Source organism: Schistocerca serialis, chromosome 7 (assembly GCF_023864345.2).
Source record: "Schistocerca serialis cubense isolate TAMUIC-IGC-003099 chromosome 7, iqSchSeri2.2, whole genome shotgun sequence".
Classification (NCBI taxonomy): Eukaryota; Metazoa; Arthropoda; class Insecta; order Orthoptera; family Acrididae; genus Schistocerca; species Schistocerca serialis.
Window position 1 is genome coordinate 292,083,033 of NC_064644.1, and position 18,650 is coordinate 292,101,682.

At 43.5% G+C, this 18,650-nt stretch overlaps 1 pseudogene; it reads right to left on the reverse strand.

Moving 5' to 3' along the window:
• Window positions 1-1,473: 1,473 nt before the first annotated feature.
• LOC126413385 (5S ribosomal RNA) lies at window positions 1,474-1,591 on the reverse strand (annotated as a pseudogene).
• Between the last annotated feature and the right edge of the window lie 17,059 nt (window positions 1,592-18,650).

An 18,650-nucleotide genomic window follows, 5' to 3' on the forward strand; every position in this document is an offset into this window, starting at 1 on the left:
CTAATTTCGCGCCAGTCTCATGAGGACGCAAACTGGATTTGCTTTAAATACAAGCTGTAACGGTCGTGAGCGTTACTTATCTTTGCGACTGAACGTGGCGAGTAACCAAGAGGCCTTTAAGTAGACAAAGATGCCGTCGTAAACAAAGGGTTTGAACGAGGACACATAATAGGGCTGCAAGAAGGTGAATGTTCCTTCTGCGATACTGCAGAAAGACTTGACAGATATGCAGTCATTGTGCATGACTGCTGGAGGTGGTGATAGGGAGAATGTACGGTCGCAAGAAGACAGGTCTCCGAACGACCATGTGGCACTACGGTGAGGGAAGACCGTCGTGTTCGGCGTATGGCTCTGGCGTATCATACTGCATCAGCAGCAGCAATTAGAGCAGTAGGACGAACTGTTGCAAACGGTTATTTCAAGGACAGTTCCGAGTCACTATTTGCGACTTCAATGGTGTCAAGCGAGAGCTCATTGTAGGGCAGAGTGGAGGTCTGTTAAGTTTTCTGATAAAAACTGGTTCTGCCTCGGTGCCATTGATGGCCGTGTGTTGGTTAGGAGGAGGACAGCACCCAACTTGTCTGCGTGCTAGACACACTACACATACTCCTTGAGCTGTTGTGGCGGTTTTGCGTATCATCAACATGGACAAATGTAAAAAATATTGGTGATGTGATACTCTATGGTATTCTGCGGTTTGAATTCACTCTGTTATTTAGCATTTGCATTTATTTGATTTTGTAATGGATACTGACAATATTATACACATATATAATGCATTATTTATACTGCAACTTCTCCCGGATAATTATTTTGTTCAAATTGCACAAGAATTCCAGCTGACGTAGTGTAATAACGTTGACTGTAAGTTGTGTTCATATCACTAGAATTACAGATCGTACATCAGAGCTTTTACAATTTTTGTCTTCGATGGATTTAATTATTCTTAGCAAATTGATCATGAAAAGGAACCACAGAATACCACCCGCACACAACACTGACGTATGCTACCAGAAATATTTTTCTCCGTGATTCGTGCGTAGTTTAATTTTGGCCTCATACATCACCAATGAAATCTTGTTCAACAATAAATACCATCAGCACTGTTCTTAGAAAATGCAGTCTGATTCCATTAATTTTTTTCTTTTATAAATAGAGTTCAGTACCACCGGTGCACATTTATTTCTTACACATCGGAATATTGTTTGCAGTTTCAAGTAATTTAAATTTGCCGCTGAGATAAAAGTTAAGATGGCGGCCAACAAAAGATAGCACTCCGTCTTCAGGCCAGAAGTGGGCCATCGGGACCATCCGACCGCCGTGTCATCCTCAGATGAGGATGCGGATAGGAGGGGCGTGTGGTCAGCACACCGCTCTCCCGGTCGTTACGATGGTTTTCTTTGACCGGAGCCGCTACTATTCGGTCGAGTAGCTCCCCAATTGGCACCACGAGACTGAGTGCACCCTGACAAATGGCAACAGCACATGGCGGCCTGGATGGTGACCCATCCAAGTGCCGGCCACGCCCGACAGCGCTTAACTTCGGTGATCTCACGGGAACCGGTGTATCCACTGCGGCAAGGCCGTTGCCCAACAAAAGATAGAGGATTTATTTTTTAATTAAGATTTTCCTTTGTTCAATTAATAATTAATCATTTAAACTGATGTCACCAAAAAAATTATTAATACTGTTTTCCAAATTAGTTTAACACAAACCCTTGATACACTCCTGGAAATTGAAATAAGAACACCGTGAATTCATTGTCCCAGGAAGGGGAAACTTTATTGACACATTCCCGGGGTCAGATACATCACATGATCACACTGACAGAACCACAGGCACATAGACACAGGCAACAGAGCATGCACAATGTCGGCACTAGTACAGTGTATATCCACCTTTCGCAGCAATGCAGGCTGCTATTCTCCCATGGAGACGATCGTAGAGATGCTGGATGTAGTCCTGTGGAACGGCTTGCCATGCCATTTCCACCCGGCGCCTCAGTTGGACCAGCGTTCGTGCTGGACGTGCAGACCGCGTGAGACGACGCTTCATCCAGTCCCAAACATGCTCAATGGGGGACAGATCCGGAGATCTTGCTGGCCAGGGTAGTTGACTTACACCTTCTAGAGCACGTTGGGTGGCACGGGATACATGCGGACGTGCATTGTCCTGTTGGAACAGCAAGTTCCCTTGCCGGTCTAGGAATGGTAGAACGATGGGTTCGATGACGGTTTGGATGTACCGTGCACTATTCAGTGTCCCCTCGACGATCACCAGTGGTGTACGGCCAGTGTAGGAGATCGCTCCCCACACCATGATGCCGGGTGTTGGCCCTGTGTGCCTCGGTCGTATGCAGTCCTGATTGTGGCGCTCACCTGCACGGCGCCAAACACGCATACGACCATCATTGGCACCAAGGCAGAAGTGACTCTCATCGCTCAAGACGACACGTCTCCATTCGTCCCTCCATTCACGCCTGTCGCGACACCACTGGAGGCGGGCTGCACGATGTTGGGGCGTGAGCGGAAGACGGCCTAACGGTGTGCGGGACCGTAGCCCAGCTTCATGGAGACGGTTGCGAATGGTCCTCGCCGATACCCCAGGAGCAACAGTGTCCCTAATTTGCTGGGAAGTGGCGGTGCGGTCCCCTACGGCACTGCGTAGGATCCTACGGTCTTGGCGTGCATCCGTGCGTCGCTGCGGTCCGGTCCCAGGTCGACGGGCACGTGCACCTTCCGCCGACCACTGGCGACAACATCGATGTACTGTGGAGACCTCACGCCCCACGTGTTGAGCAATTCGGCGGTACGTCCACCCGGCCTCCCGCATGCCCACTATACGCCCTCGCTCAAAGTCCGTCAACTGCACATACGGTTCACGTCCACGCTGTCGCGGCATGCTACCAGTGTTAAAGACTGCGATGGAGCTCCGTATGCCACGGCAAACTGGCTGACACTGACGGCGGCGGTGCACAAGTGCTGCGCAGCTAGCGCCATTCGACGGCCAACACCGCGGTTCCTGGTGTGTCCGCTGTGCCGTGCGTGTGATCATTGCTTGTACAGCCCTCTCGCAGTGTCCGGAGCAAGTATGGTGGGTCTGACACACCGGTGTCAACGTGTTCGTTTTTCCATTTCCAGGAGTGTATTTCGACCACAAGTACAGACGAAGTTGCTATATAATCGCAACCAGCAATGGCTTCTCTTCTTGCAGCTATGATAAGACAATTAATACGAAATTAAAATTAAAAGAGGAAGTGATTTTTCAAAAATTAATCATAAATAGTTTTAACGCATTTGGCTCTATTTGTTTTTTTACCAGCAAATGAACAGAAAAGTACAATAATTTTACGTTAAATGTTTTTCATCCAACAGACCTCAAATCGATTCGCGTCTTGCGTCGGCGACGTAGGTCAGAAGAAGACGACAAAAGGGTACAAAACAAAACAAAAGAATGACACAGATTAACAAAGAATGTGAGACAAATATTCTCTCTGTTTTACATAATTATCATCTTTTTAAGAAATAATTACATAACTGAATGAATATTATTGAGTTACGTAATTTTCCACACGTTCATATTCCACTCGTAATAAAATATATATATATATATATATATATATATATATATATATCTTGGATGTTATACTGTGGTATTGGGTGCGATTTCGTATGACAACAGGAGTACTATTGTGGTTATCTCACGCACCCTGACTGTGAAACTGTATATCAGTCTGGTGATTCGTCCTATCCTGTTGCCATTTATGAACAACACTCTAGGTGTGCTTTCCAACAGGATAACGCTCTCCCACATACCGTTGTTGTAGCCAGATATGGTCTACAGTCATGTTGTCTTGGCCTGCTCGATCACCATATCTGTTTCCAATCTAGCACATCGCAGAATCACTACCTATAAAAGAAGTTAGGAGCATCATAAATAGCTTGAAGAATAATGAAGCTCCTGGGAAAGATGAGATCATTGCAGAATTCTTGAAGAATGCTAAAGAAAAATACGATAAACGTTAATCGGGCAGACAAATATTGGCAAGAAGGACAGCTTCCAGAAAGGTGGACGTCGGCAACAACACATCCTATAGACAAAGAATAAAATGAATTGGAGCCTGCGAACTACAGAGCAATATCGTTGATACCAGTGACCTGTAAGATATTCTGAAAAGCATTCTTGAAGAGAGAGGAAAATCAACTTAATGCACAAGATGATCACCAACAAGGAGACTTCATGAAGAGCAGATCACGAGCGGAATCAAGTTTGAATATGAAATGAATATCAAAACAGAGGAACAAGAAATCGTAAACTTCAAGGAAGCCAATGATTCAGTGGATGGACGAACAAAATCCAGTGAACTGATTAAACATACCTTAAGTAATGCAGCATCCAAGATGAAGTTCAGAGGAAAGTTTTCAGACACCTTCAACATCAAAACAGGAGTCAGACAGGTATACGTAATTTGCTCGTAAATATGTACCTGATAAGCTTGGAAGGGAATGAGGGCGCAAAATGGAAGGCGTGGGTGACATATGATTGGGGTGCAAGAAGAAAGGAAGTTGGGTAGGTTGTTTGACATTCGCAGACGATATTTTGATCTCTTCAGAATCATTAGAAGAAGAGGTTAAGTAAACCACGCAGTTTCATAGACAAGCTGCTAAAGCAGGCCTACAGATCTCCCATCGTGAAAACATAGTACATGGCAAACATCATGGCAGCTCGTAGTTGGATGACAGTAGAAGGAGGGAAAACTATGAACACCAACAATAAGAAGATTATTTCGATTAATGTAAAACTGAAACACTACTAGACAGTGATCCTCGCTGAAGCTTTACGTGCATCAAAAAGCCTAAATCTTGTAAAAACAGGAGCACTTAAGAGACTATAACTTGTGAAACGAAGGATTGCCAGGAGGATATTGGAGCCTCAAAGAACAAGAAATGCTCAGTATAGGGGGTGTGCAGCTGTGTAGTTGAACAGAGGGACTCTCTGACGTCATCAAAGGAGGAGCATGTTCCTTGGGCACATCCTTGGAATGGACAAGGGGAAGTTGACACAACGAATAATACAGGTTCTTGTGAACAAAAGAATCTACGTATGCTGGATCCAAGAGGTCAAAGGAATCTGGAAGAAATGAGAATACAGAAATGAAAGATTTACAGTAAGGTTATTTTCAAATTAAAAATTCAGGCCGCCACTGGTTTACGGGACAGAATTACACCAAGGGCAAAATTATAACGGAAGAAAGAGCGAAGAAGGTTGCGAGGTGGAGAAGAAACCAATCAGTCCCCAATTTACGTGACCTTAGGTGACCAGACCTACAAGAAGTACAAGTTACAGCTTCAGACTGCTACTATTAGACGATTTTATTTTCTGGACGGAATTATTTTCAATTATTTTGATGCCTGAGTGTACAGGGAAATGAGTGTGAGATTTATGTGAAGTATGCACCATAGACATTGTAAATAAATAAGTGTGAGTCAGCGTGGGAATCACAATGTGCAACCTTGATGTGAGTCACATACACAGGGAATAATAACTGTAAAGCAGCCAAATTTCGGTATTTTAGAAATGTAAAACTTGTTGCCATGATTAAAGACGTTATTATTTGTTTTCATTAGATTTTTGGGATTGTGTTACATTCTAACACAGAAAAAGATGACGCACCATGACGGAATTATCGGAAATATCCGAACTGGACGGGAACTGGTCTATGTGATGTACCTGTAAAGACAAACAAATGATTACAGAATCCTAAAACTTGGATTTATTCAAGAGAAAGAGCTTAACAAAATTGAGCAAGTAAATAACACGTTGGTCCACCTCTGGCCCTTATGCAAACAGTTATTCGGCTTGACATTGACGAACAAAGTTGTTGGATTCCTTCCTGAGGGATATCATACCAAATTTTGTCCAGCTGGCGCATTATGTCGTCAAAATCACGAGCTGGTTGGAGAACCCTGCACATAAGGCTCACAGTGTTCTCAGCTGGGAAGAGATCTGGCTTTCTTGCAAGCATGAAGACAAGTAGCAGAAACTCTCGCCGTGTGCAGGTGGAACTTTTTTTTTGAGTCATTAGTCTTGTGACTGGTTTGATGCGGCCCGCCACGAATTCCTCTCCTGTGGAAACCTCTTCATCTCAGAGTAGCACTTTCAACCTGCGTCATCAATTATTTCCTGCATGTTTTACAATCTTTGTGTTCTTCAACAGTTTTTGCCCTCTACAGCCCCTTCTAGTATCACAGAAGTCATCCCCTGGTCCCTTAACAGATGTCCAATCATCCTGTTACGCCTTCTTGTCAGTGTTTTCCACATATTCGTTTCCTCTCCGATGCTACCTAGAATCTCCTCAGTCTATTTACTTTTCAACATTTGTCTGTAGCACCAAATCTCAAATACTTCGATTCTCTTCTGTTCCGTTTCTCACACAGTCCATGTTTCACTACCATACGATTCTGTGCTGGAAAGGTGCATTCTCAGAAATTTCTTCCTCAAATTAAGGCCTATGTTTGATGCTGGTAGACTTCCCTTAGCAAGGATCTTAAAACTAAACTAAACTCCTCCCGAACAGGCCATGAAGGCCAAACGGTACCGACCGGCCGCCGTGTCATCCTCGGACCACAGGGGTCACTGGATGCGGATATGCAGAGGCATGTGGTCAGCACACCGCTCTCCCGGCCGTATGTCAGTTTCCGAGACCGGAGCCGCTACTTCACAATCGAGTAGCTCCTCAGTTTGCCTCACAACGGCTGAGTGCACCCCGCTTGCCAACAGCGCTCGGCAGACCGGATGCTCACCCATCCAAGTGCTAGCCCAGCCCAACAGCGCAAGGACCTTATCTTGATGAAATGTAAGCCCAGGACGGCTTGCCATGAAGGACAACCTAAGGGGGCGTGGAATATCGCCGACGCATCGCCGTGCTGTAAGGGTGCCGCAGATGACAACCAGAGGGGTCCTGCTATGAGAAGAAATGGCACCCCAGACCATCACTCCTCAATGTCGGGCCATATGGGGTATGTCGGGCGAAAGTCAGGTTGATATCCCACAGCAGTTCCGGGTGTCTCCAGACACATGTTCGCTTGTCATCGGTGCTCGGTTCGAAGCGTAACTCATCTTTCAATCAGCTGCCTATATAAAGGCCATAGGTGTGTTATTGACTTCCTCAAGATGTGACGTTCTCTTGAATAAATCATCCATTTTTTTTTTTTGAAACTGTAATTATTTGTTTATCTTTACGCGTACATCACATCTACCAGTTTCCGTTCCATTCCGACAATTCTTTTGTAGATGGATCTTTTTTTGTATTAGATTTCATGTAAACTGATTTGAGAAAGGGGGTTGGTCCAAAGAGATAGAGAGAGTATCGGCTTGTATGAAACGAAATATGATGCTGATTAGCTGTTGCGATACTGGCCATTCAGGGGTCTGTCAAACGCTTTGGTACAGGGGGAACTATTTCGTGCGTGATCGAAAGTAGTTTGTGGTCAGCTCTTGTGACGTTCCAACCAGTGTCTGCTAACAAGGTTTCCCTTAGTTGCAAGGTAAGTACACAGACTGAGAATCCCCTTACATTTCTTCCCAAAAGACTGAAAACAACCGAGACTCTGTGATGGGCTAGACCGCAGTCAGTCCACTTTGCTGCTTGGAGTAGAGAATAAAACATACAAGAAAAAGTTAGCGCGTCCGCTTCTTCTTTCGTGAGCAGTCATTGTTGCAATGCCCTGTAGGACACTTGCAAACGACGTGAAACGTAAAGGACATTAATTTTTAGACTAAACCTACGTGACATTGCCACACTGCTCTCAATTTTGACATCCAATTTTTAAATCAAACTGTGAATATGCTTAGCTTGAAAATATTTAGATTCGAGGACAGCTGTTACTGTTGACAAAGATCATCGTCAAGAGAAACATAGTAACAGAAAAAGTGGGCACTGTTTTGGTCTTTCAGTGACTCAAATTGTAGGGTAGGCCATACGCACAAATCGCCAAGACAGAGAAATGAAAGCGAGGTCAGTGTTCTGAATCCTTTTCTGGAGATTTCATGTAGTGTCGCACACTGGAGAGAAAGATACTGTATAGTTTCTCTGCCAGGACGCCTCCTCAGAAAAACGAGGTCATATTGTGTCCAGAAATACGGTCGCTTATTTCTTTCTACTGCCCCAAGATTGTCTTGGAAAATAAAGTATTGCCTGGGATGTGAAACATAGCCTTCACTCGGAAAAATTTTGGACACGTTTTTAAATGTAGCAAAATACGCTGTAAAAAGGATTGTAAACTGTACGGAGGCTTAATGAGACAAGAGACTATTGATTGGCGACTCCATGGAGTGCTGCACATTATTGTGATCGTTTCTTAGCTTTGGTTACTGATATTAATTTGATACCAGTGCCTATGAGTTTACTTTGTACACCACAGCACTGAAGATGATCACTATGTGATTGAAAATCGATTTTGCTATCAATAAAGCATCAATATTACGGCCAATGCTGACCTTTCTTCTAAGAGACAAGAGACTCATACTCATGCACTAAGAGGAGAAAAAACAGCTGACAGTCGTTAAAGGATGTCGCCCGTGTCATGACAAGGGACCAGCTAAGCTATTAATTACGAGTAATGCTCCAGCTACAACCAAGCAATTAATTAGTTAAAAGGTTCCACGCAGGGCCATGAAACATGCTGAAACCTGCACAACACGAAAGCGGAATAGGGAAATTGTATGAATGCCGAACGAGGGCTCACTATTGCAGATGTACGCGTCTGTTTGGCCGTAGATTCACATACATTTGAAAATAATTAAAGTTGTGAGAGCCCATTTCATAACAGGATCGTCATAGCCGTTTGAAACATAAATTTGGACCAGAAAATTCTGTCTTAAACTTCCTACACAGCTATCACATTTGCGTAGTAAACGAATACAGGATTTCAGTCAACAGTTCAGAGTACACTTGGAAGCGTGGATCAAATATTAGTGGACATCAAAACGGAGTGTTTCCGCCCCTCCCCTTTATGACAGCTTGAACTCCGCCGGCGTCTCAGGTCTGGACCTGCCTTCACGTCTATTGGCAGAATAGCTCACAGCTCGTTGACACACTCGATTAACGAAGCCGGGAAAACATTTACTACTCGCATGCAACCGAGATGGTGACGGAAAACCAATCACTCTGATCTGCGCTGCAGGCGCGTGTAATCATTGAGAACACTCTATTTATTTTTTTCGCACAACTTATTTAACCATACAGTATATCTATCACGCTATCACAAAACACCCACCCAGATGTGCCCTGGGCCATGTTGCACAGCCCACAGACACGCACCCAATCATAATTTCAGTACACACTATAGCAAACTGCTGCTAAATAATACATCACACAGATATGTAGAGACGCTCAGTACTCGTAAACTATCCTAATAACGCATAGCAGAGCCTGCAGATCCGCTTGCAAAATAAATCAGCAGCCATCTATAAACCTCCTCAATGTTATTCTTACTTTACAATTTTTTTTTTTAAATAAGATCTAATTTACACCTCCCACCGCACCTAACCTCACACCCGTCCCACCATCAACATACGCGAGCGTCCTCAACCCTATCTTGACACTCATATATCACTCCCCAAACCATGCCGATCAATCAATTTACCATTCTCATCCCCTCTTTTCGAATTACAAACGTAGCCTCTATCTAAACACCAATCAACTCATCTTTCTCGCACCGACTCAAACTTTTATACAGAGCATCAAGCACATACGACACTCACACCAATATTCAAACCTTGGTCCATATTTACCACCTCCACCTTCAATTAAATATGATTACCATTGCCGCAACATTCTACCAGCGCTCGATTTGTACCTATTTTTCCGCTCTTAACTGTTGTCACTAGCGGTCGAATATCGCTATCTATAGATTGCATAAATTTCCACATAAAAAAAACCTCCCCCCCCCTTTAGAGACTCCTATATCCGAACATATAGCATAATTCAACTATCACTTGCTCTTATCTAATAACTCATCCATCAGGTCTGGGGCAACTTGCGATCGTTAACGGTGAACCCGTCGGTCATCAGAGGACTTCCATCTCATTTGTGATGAAGGCTGACACATTCCTCTAAATGCACTTTGATTTACGCGATACCCAGCCTGTCGCATGCTTGGTGTAAAATCGAGACTTCATCGTCATAACTAAGTTAGCTGTGGGTATTTGTGAGGGGTTGTAATCATTGTGTACACACTTACCCGACAGACGGGTGTTTACAGATTCGGTGACGGGATGACTTTTAATTTTCACATGTTGGACACTGCTGTTATACGTTTCTGTTTGCTTGTAGGGTGTACCGGCTGGTAATAACTATCATTTTCTATATAGACCTGATGAAGTAATAGTATTATTTCTGACTCGTGATCTGGTGTGATCATTGGGCACTAGACGTGTCCGCAGGGCTATATAGGGCTAGTATATAGAGGGTCTATACAAGGGCGATGTACTTGAGGACAATATTAGGGAAATGGAAGAGGATGTAGATGTAGATGAAATGGGAGATAAGATACTGTGTGAAGAGTTTGACAGAGCACTGAAAGACCTGAGTCGAAACAAGGCCACCGGAGTAGACAATATTCCATTGGAACTACTGACGGCCGTGGGAGAGCCAGTCCTGACAAAACTCTACCATCTGGTGAGCAAGATGTATGAAACAGGCGAAATACCCTCAGACTTCAAGAAGAATATAATAATTCCAATCCCAAAGAAAGCAGGTGTCGACAGATGTGAAAATTACCGAACTATCAGCTTAATAAGTCACAGCTGCAAAATACTAACACGAATTCTTTACAGACGAATGGAAAAACTAGTAGAAGCCAACCTCGGAGAAGATCAGTTTGGATTCCGTAGAAACACTGGAACACGTGAGGCAATACTGACCTTACGACTTATCTTAGAAGAAAGATTAAGGAAAGGCAAACCTACGTTTCTAGCATTTGTAGACTTAGAGAAAGCTTTTGACAATGTTGACTGGAATACTCTCTTTCAAATTCTAAAGGTGGCAGGGGTAAAATACAGGGAGCAAAGGGCTATTTACAATTTGTACAGAGACCAGATGCCAGTTATAAGAGTCGAGGGGCATGAAAGGGCAGCAGTGGTTGGGAAGGGAATGAGACAGGGTTGTAGCCGATGTTATTCAATCTGTATATTGAGCAAGCAGTAAAGGAAACAAAAGAAAAATTCGGAGTAGGTATTAAAATTCATGGAGAAGAAATAAAAACTTTGAGGTTCGCCGATGACATTGTAATTCTGTCAGAGACAGCAAAGGACTTGGAAGAGCAGTTGAATGGAATGGACAGTGTCTTGAAAGGAGGATATAAGATGAACATCAACAAAAGCAAAACAAGGATAATGGAATGTAGTCTAATTAAGTCGGGTGATGCTGAGGGAATTAGATTAGGAAATGAGGCACTTAAAGTAGTAAAGGAGTTTTGCTATTTGGGGAGCAAAATAACTGATGATGGTCGAAGTAGAGAGGATATAAAATGTAGGCTGACAATGGCAAGGAAAGCGTTTCTGAAGAAGAGAAATTTGTTAACATCCAGTATAGATTTAAGTGTCAGGAAGTCATTTCTGAAAGTATTCGTATGGAGTGTAGCCATGTATGGAAGTGAAACATGGACGATAAATAGTTTGGACAAGAAGAGAATAGAAGCTTTCGAAATGTGGTGCTACAGAAGAATGTTGAAGATTAGATGGGTAGATCACATAACTAATAAGGAAGTATTGAATAGGATTGGGGAGAAGAGAAGTTTGTGGCACAACTTGACCAGAAGAAGGGATCGGTTGGTAGGACATGTTCTGAGGCATCAAGGGATCACCAATTTAGTATTGGAGGGCAGCGTGGAGGGTAAAAATCGTAGAGGGAGACCAAGAGATGAATACACTAAGCAGATTCAGAAGGATGTAGGTTGCAGTAGGTACTGGGAGATGAAAAAGCTTGCACAGGATAGAGTAGCATGGAGAGCTGCATCAAACCAGTCTCAGGACTGAAGACCACAACAACAACAACATCATAGAAAGGAAAAGTTTTGGGATTGGGGTAGAGATAGTTCAGCGTCAGGTGACCGGGGAAAAGGATGTATGTCTGACAGGTTATTGCCCGTTTTTAAGTGCTGAATGTTCTAGTCTTAGGAGTGTGTGTGTTTATGTTCTCTCTCTCTCTGTCTCTCTCTCTCTCTCTCTCTCTCTCCTACCGGAGCCTTCGATGCACCGATCATGGACTCTAAACAATACTTTATACATGATAGATTGGATGATTTGCTTAAAAATCTATCGAACTAGGTTTGTATAAATGTCGCTCCGTTCTTGTTCTTCTTAATTGTATGGTATTAAATTAAGGCACTTGGAGATCTGTTACTATAGATCGATATGGTGTGCTAAGCTCCAAGACTTGGTTACATTTCGAGAAATGTGGTGCACTTGGGTGGATTATGTATAGGAACGCTCTATTCGGTCAAGAGAGGTGGAGCGTAGCTGTATTCGACTGCTCGGTTGAGGAATAATTGGGTAGCGATGTTGCGGGGTAGGTAGGTCAATGCCGAGGTGAGGATGGTCTTTTAACGTAAGAGGACTAGACAGCTCTGTGACCGCCATCCGCAGAGAGATTGATCGAGTACTATGCGCGAGGTCTTAGAAATATGTATAGCGTTGTCTGGTATAATTTGATCGTCTTTATGTGTTCGAGAATTAAGTGTGAATGGACGTGCTGAGCAGTCATCTATGAATGGTCGCAATGATACTTGCAAAGTAGAGAATGTATGGTTTAGCTATGATACTGAAATTAAGAAAACAAGCTGTCACATGATTGGCCAGTGTTGGACTTACTGTAAAGTTTTTCGCGATATCAGCTGTGATGGATAATATTACAGTAGATCGGTGGTGTCTTATCCATCGCATCTGTGCCTTGGGTACGACATAATGATTGACTGACAATGCTTGCTTGAGTTGGGGGAAAAATTTTGGTTGATGGACCGCAACTTCCAGGGTTGCTAGCACCGAAAACGGTGAACTGTACTTGTGTGCAAAAATGACGAATCACTAGAAGTTGAATGCAGAGTTATAAACTATTCGGTCACTGCGACATATGAGTTTAAATGTAGAGGTGGTCAATCACTTTCGAGGGAAGTGGCCACAAAGCCAGCAGGCTCTTCTATTTTCCTTGTGTTGTGGGTGTCCTTTATTTAAGATCATTCAATGTTATGCTATCGACTGTAATAATATGATTTATAAGGTGCAAGGTATAGTTTCCTGTGAGAGACCGTGCATCAGTCTGTGTTAATGTCTGTTTAGAATCAGACAATCACTTCGAAGTTGCGGCAGAAAGACGAAATGCTCGGCAATGTGCAAAAGCGTGTTAGAAAACACTGTTTGAACAAGGGCCAGAGGCAGCTTCTCATTTGCTTAGAGTATGGGTGATCAAACTTTAAAGGGGTCTCTGCTGCGTGTGTGTATATTTAATATGATCTTGTTGATATAGGCATTTGTAGTTTGAGGTGTTGGATTTGGTGAGCAGGTAGGAATTCTTGGATGGTTGCACTCTGAGTTATTCGGGGGGAGTATTGTGAATTCCGTTTGTCCGCGCTGGAGGTGGATCGAATTGGTGCCTTCGTGACTTTTTCACTGTTTGATGGTAGAGGAGAAAGATGATAAGGTGTTAAGGATCTGTTGCACTTGCACCTAGTTTGAGTCGTACAACATTGCGCGCATTTCCGGGGAATGGTCAAAACAAGGTCCTGTTGTAGTAAGTGAGATCGTTCTGTTTATAGACAGGTTGCAGAAGGTAGTAGATATGTCTTTCTCCGACTTAAATTGCAGAGATTAGATGGGTGAAGATAAATGCATATTCATCTATGCTTAGAAAGGGAGAATGCTTTTTTATTATTAAGTGAGTTTTGGCAGGAGTGAATATGGTTTTATATATGTGAGTGGAAATTATCAGCGAAGGGTGAATGACGTCGGGTTCGCTGGCTGGGGAGACACTGTTTACACGTCCTGTTGGAGATGCAAGGGGGAGATAGAGATCTGCACTATTCAAATGGCTCTGAGTACTATGCGACTTAACTTCTGAGGTCATCAGTCGCCTAGAACTTAGAACTAATTAAACCTAACTAACCTAAGGACATCACAAACATCCGTGCCCGAGGCAGGATTCGAACCTGCGACCGTAGCGGTCGCGCGGTTCCAGACTGAAGTGCCTAAAACCGCTCAGCCACATTGGCTGGCCTGCGCTCTTCAGGAATCCATTTGTGCACTGTATGCCGTTAGACAGTAGCTGGAGAGCAGGTATAGGGAGAGCCCACTTCAGTATTCTGGTCCTGGGGTGAGTGGACGGCTGTTTAGATGGACATCTATGTGGCTTTGACATGCCACCGGCGGCGTTCGGACATTCACTTTGTAAGGCGCTATGGGATTAGTTTGAGCATTTAGTACTTGTTTCGGTGTTTATTGGATTAAGAACTGTAATATTCAAGGTCATGTCCTCAGCGAGACTGCTGTGTAATTGAGTAAGTGTGTTTACATATTTGAAGATATGTTTCGCGAATGGTGATGTCGAGTGGATGGCGCAGTTTAGCTAGCACCGTAAAAAAAAAAAAAAAAAAAAAAAAAAAATAGCTGTCTGCTGCTGAAAGAAGGAAAGAAAGAAAGAAAGGGATGACCTTGTCCCCAGACTTGATGGATGAGTTATTAGATAAGAGCAAGTGATAGTTGAATTGTGCTATATGTTCGGATATAGGAGTCTCTAAACGGCGGGGCGAGGTTTTTTTTTATGTGAAAATTTATGCAATCTATAGATAGCGATATTCGACCGCTAGTGACAACAGTTAAGAGCGGAAAAATAGGTACAAATCGAGCGCTGGTAGAATGTTGCGGCTATGGTAATAATATTTAATTGAAGGTGGAGGTGGTAAATATGGACCATGCTTTGAATATTGGTGTGAGTGTCGTATGTGCTTGATGCTCTGTATAAAAGTTTGAGTCTTTAATTGAGTTTGGTATTTCCGGGTGTGTGTAAAATTAATTTTACTGTTGAAAGTGCGAGAAAGATGAGTTGATTGGTGTTTAGATAGAGGCTACGTTTGTAATTCGAAAATAGGGGATGAGAATGGTAAATTGATAGATCGGCATGGTTTGTGGGGTGATACATGAGTGTCACGATAGGGTTGAGGACGCTTGCGTATGTTGATGGTGGGACGGGTGTGAGGTTAGGTGCGGTGGGAGGTGTAAATTAGATCTTATTTAAAAAAAAAAATTGTAAAGTAAGAATAACATTGAGGAGGTTTATAGATGGCTGGTGGGGGTACCTGCGCACGTCTGCTGATTTATTTTGCAAGCGGATCTGCAGGCTCTGCTATGCGTTATTAGGATAGCTTACGAGTACTGAGCGTCTCTACACATCTGTGTGATGTATTATTTAGTAGCAGTTTGCTATAGTGTGTACTGAATTTATGATTGGGTGTGTGTCTGTGGGCTGTGCAACATGGCCCAGGGCACATCTGGGTGGGTGTTTTGTGATAGCGTGATAGATATACTGTATGGTTAAATAAGTTGTGCGAAAAAAATAAATAGAGTGTTCTCAATGATTACACGCGCCTGCAGCGCAGATCAGAGTGATTGGTTTTCCGTCACCATCTCGGTTGCATGCGAGTAGTAAATGTTTTCCCGGCCCCGTTAATCGAGTGTGTCAACGAGCTGTGAGCTATTCTGCCAATAGACGAGAAGGCAGGTCCAGACCTGAGACGCCGGCGGTATACATGAGAAGAACAATGCAGCTTTGAAATATGTCGGCTGTCACGAGCGCTCGGAAGCTGAACTTGGCTGGAGACTCTGGAATCCCCTTCCCCTGCCGACCGCACGCGCGCGAGGCCTGCCTTGGAGCGTAATCTAAGGCGCATAGGCGATATCAATTGCTCCGGTGGTAGGTGCGAATGCGACTGTGTTGAGGTCATGTTTGGGGGAGGCCGGGCAGAGACCTTTGGTCGGTTTGGCAACTGGTGGTGTTTGGACGCGTCTGTTGCACTATTTTGCACTACTGGAGGTCAGAAACTGCCTTATGTCAGCCTTACATATCGAAACTTATGAGAAAGAAAAGTTTCAAAAAGATATGTCGCAAATAAATAAAGTACACTCGTTCTTCCTTCCATCAGCCTATGCACTGAAATTATTTCCGAAAATTTGCAGTTGTTTGGCTATTTGGAGGTAAATGCTTTGCATTATTTACGAGCGGTTCGCATGTCTGTAGGCTGTCCTATGAGTTATTTTGAACTGTTTACAATAAGCAAGCGTGTGTCTAGAACATTATAAATGAGTTACATAGCAGTGTTTTGCAGGTCTGTATGATGTGGGGCATGTCAGTGTGATACATATACTCCATTCCTAAATAAAGTAAATTCGTTCCTCGGTCCATGGACCTAGTGCAGGGTGAGTCCGTTTACCAGAAATGTGTAGGGAGAGGTTGAGTGCTGGTGGCTTAGTTTGAAACAATTTTCTTAGGTTGGTGGCGGAAGTGCAAGTGAGCTTTATTTATTGGCAGATTTCAAACTTGGCGCTGGTTCCTAGGAGGAGGAGGTGGAGGTCTGGTCCTCGAAAAGTAGTTGAAATTAGGGAGTTGAACACGGTTGCATACGTATATGAAATTGTAATTTGAATTATTTAATATAGCAGGGTGGTGAGAGTGAATTAGCGAGCGTTCTCGCGACGAGCAAACACACTGTTATATGCTCATGGTGGATTCCACTGTCGGTCAAACTCTGGCGCCAAACGTATCCTTTGTCCGGCACGCGGTCGACAGGTTCCATCTTGTCCATCGTTAAGTGCTCGCGAGCGCGGAAAGATGTTTACATAGTCGGACCGTGACGCGTCGCTCGCCGCCTACCTGGCGCGTTGACCGTGGGGGTGTGAGGGCACCGCTGGTCGCTTGACTTCATCCGGCCAGGGAGCTGCCGATGGAGCAGGCTAAGCCGGCCGCGCGTACATCAGCTGCACTCTGGAGTTTTGCTGTGTGAGCATGGAGAAGTCAGTTGGGACACACCTGCATGACCGTAATGTCTGAAATAATGAGTCATTTTCCAGGTATTTACAGAAGGCTATGTCCGTCGCGTGTATGGAGGGTGTGTGACGTAAGCGGGGCGGTGGCGCAGCGATTGCACAGTTATTATGCGCGCGTGAGAGCGATTCAATTAGCGGGTGTTCTAGTGCAGTCCAAATGTGTGGTTATATAGTCATGGCGGATTCCACTGTCGAGCAAACTTTGCCGCCAAAAGTGTAGCACTGTGTTCTCGCTTGCACAGGGACACAGTAAAACTAATTTAAGAATAACGTCTGTAAGATCAGCGTAGAAATTGTACGATAATAAAGAAAACCTTTGTTCTGTCTAATCAGAATGAAAAGATTTTTGTTTGTTCATCATTGTACAAGGACAAAGAATTCACTAAGTTTCTCTTGTCCTGGAACGCAGGTAACGGTCAACCATTGAACACTATAAGTGTTAACACTTTAATAACTGTTGAAATATATTATAGAAAGTGTTATTATAGTTTCATTTAAGCAGACAGACTGTCCTTTTCAGTGTAGGAAGTTGTAACTTTTCTAATTTTCAGTAACTTCAGCAGCAGGGAGAGGTCGCGCCAATAAAAGTCATTGTTCGCTTTCATTACCAGCCGTAACATTCCTTTAATATTTTCACATCTTCTCGCAGGCGTAAAGGCTTGAGAGTGTGTGAATTTTTCCTCTCAGGCTGGCGTTATACGCGTATACAAGCAAATTTATGGCAGGTGAGTATTTACCGTGATTTGTGGACTATCAGATCAGTGTTATAATTGGTCGATTCATGGCGGTCGATTACTATTTCAAAGAAACTAGCTTGAGGTAAAAATTAATAAATAATTTACTTTCCTAACGAAGAGACAACAATATTTGGCCACACGACATCCACGAATAATAATATTTCTTCAAGCTTAAGTTTATCAAACATGTCCTGAGATGTTTAGCTTTTCGACATATCACGTAAACATTTTACATATAACATTGTAAGATTTCTCATGTCACGCATCCGTAGCAAGGCTGTGCGCCTTTATTTAAAACAAAAGTTATTTTAATTAAAGAATCAAAGCAGATTTCAGTATATTGTTCTCCGTTTGTAACTGCAAATCTGTTATTTTTGTAGTATATACATTTCACTACATCTACATCTACATGCATACTCCGCAAGCCACCTGACGGTGCGTGGCGGATGGTACCCTGAATACCTCTATCGGTTCTCCCTTCTATTCCGGTCTCGTATTGTTCGTGGAAAGAAGGATTGTCTGTATGCTTCTGTGTGGGCTCTAATCTCTCTGACCTTATCCTCATGGTCTCTTCGCGAGATATACATAGGAGGGAGCAATATACTGCTTGACTCTTCGGTGAAGGTATGTTCTCGAATCTTTAACAAAAGCCCGTACCGAGCTACTGAGCGTCTCTCCACTGGAGTTTGTCTATCATCTCCTTAACGCTTTCGCGACTACTAAATGATCCTGTAACGAAGCGCGCTGCTCTCCGTTGGATCTTCTCTATCTCTTCTATCAACCCTATCTGGTACGGATCCCACACTGCTGAGCAGTAT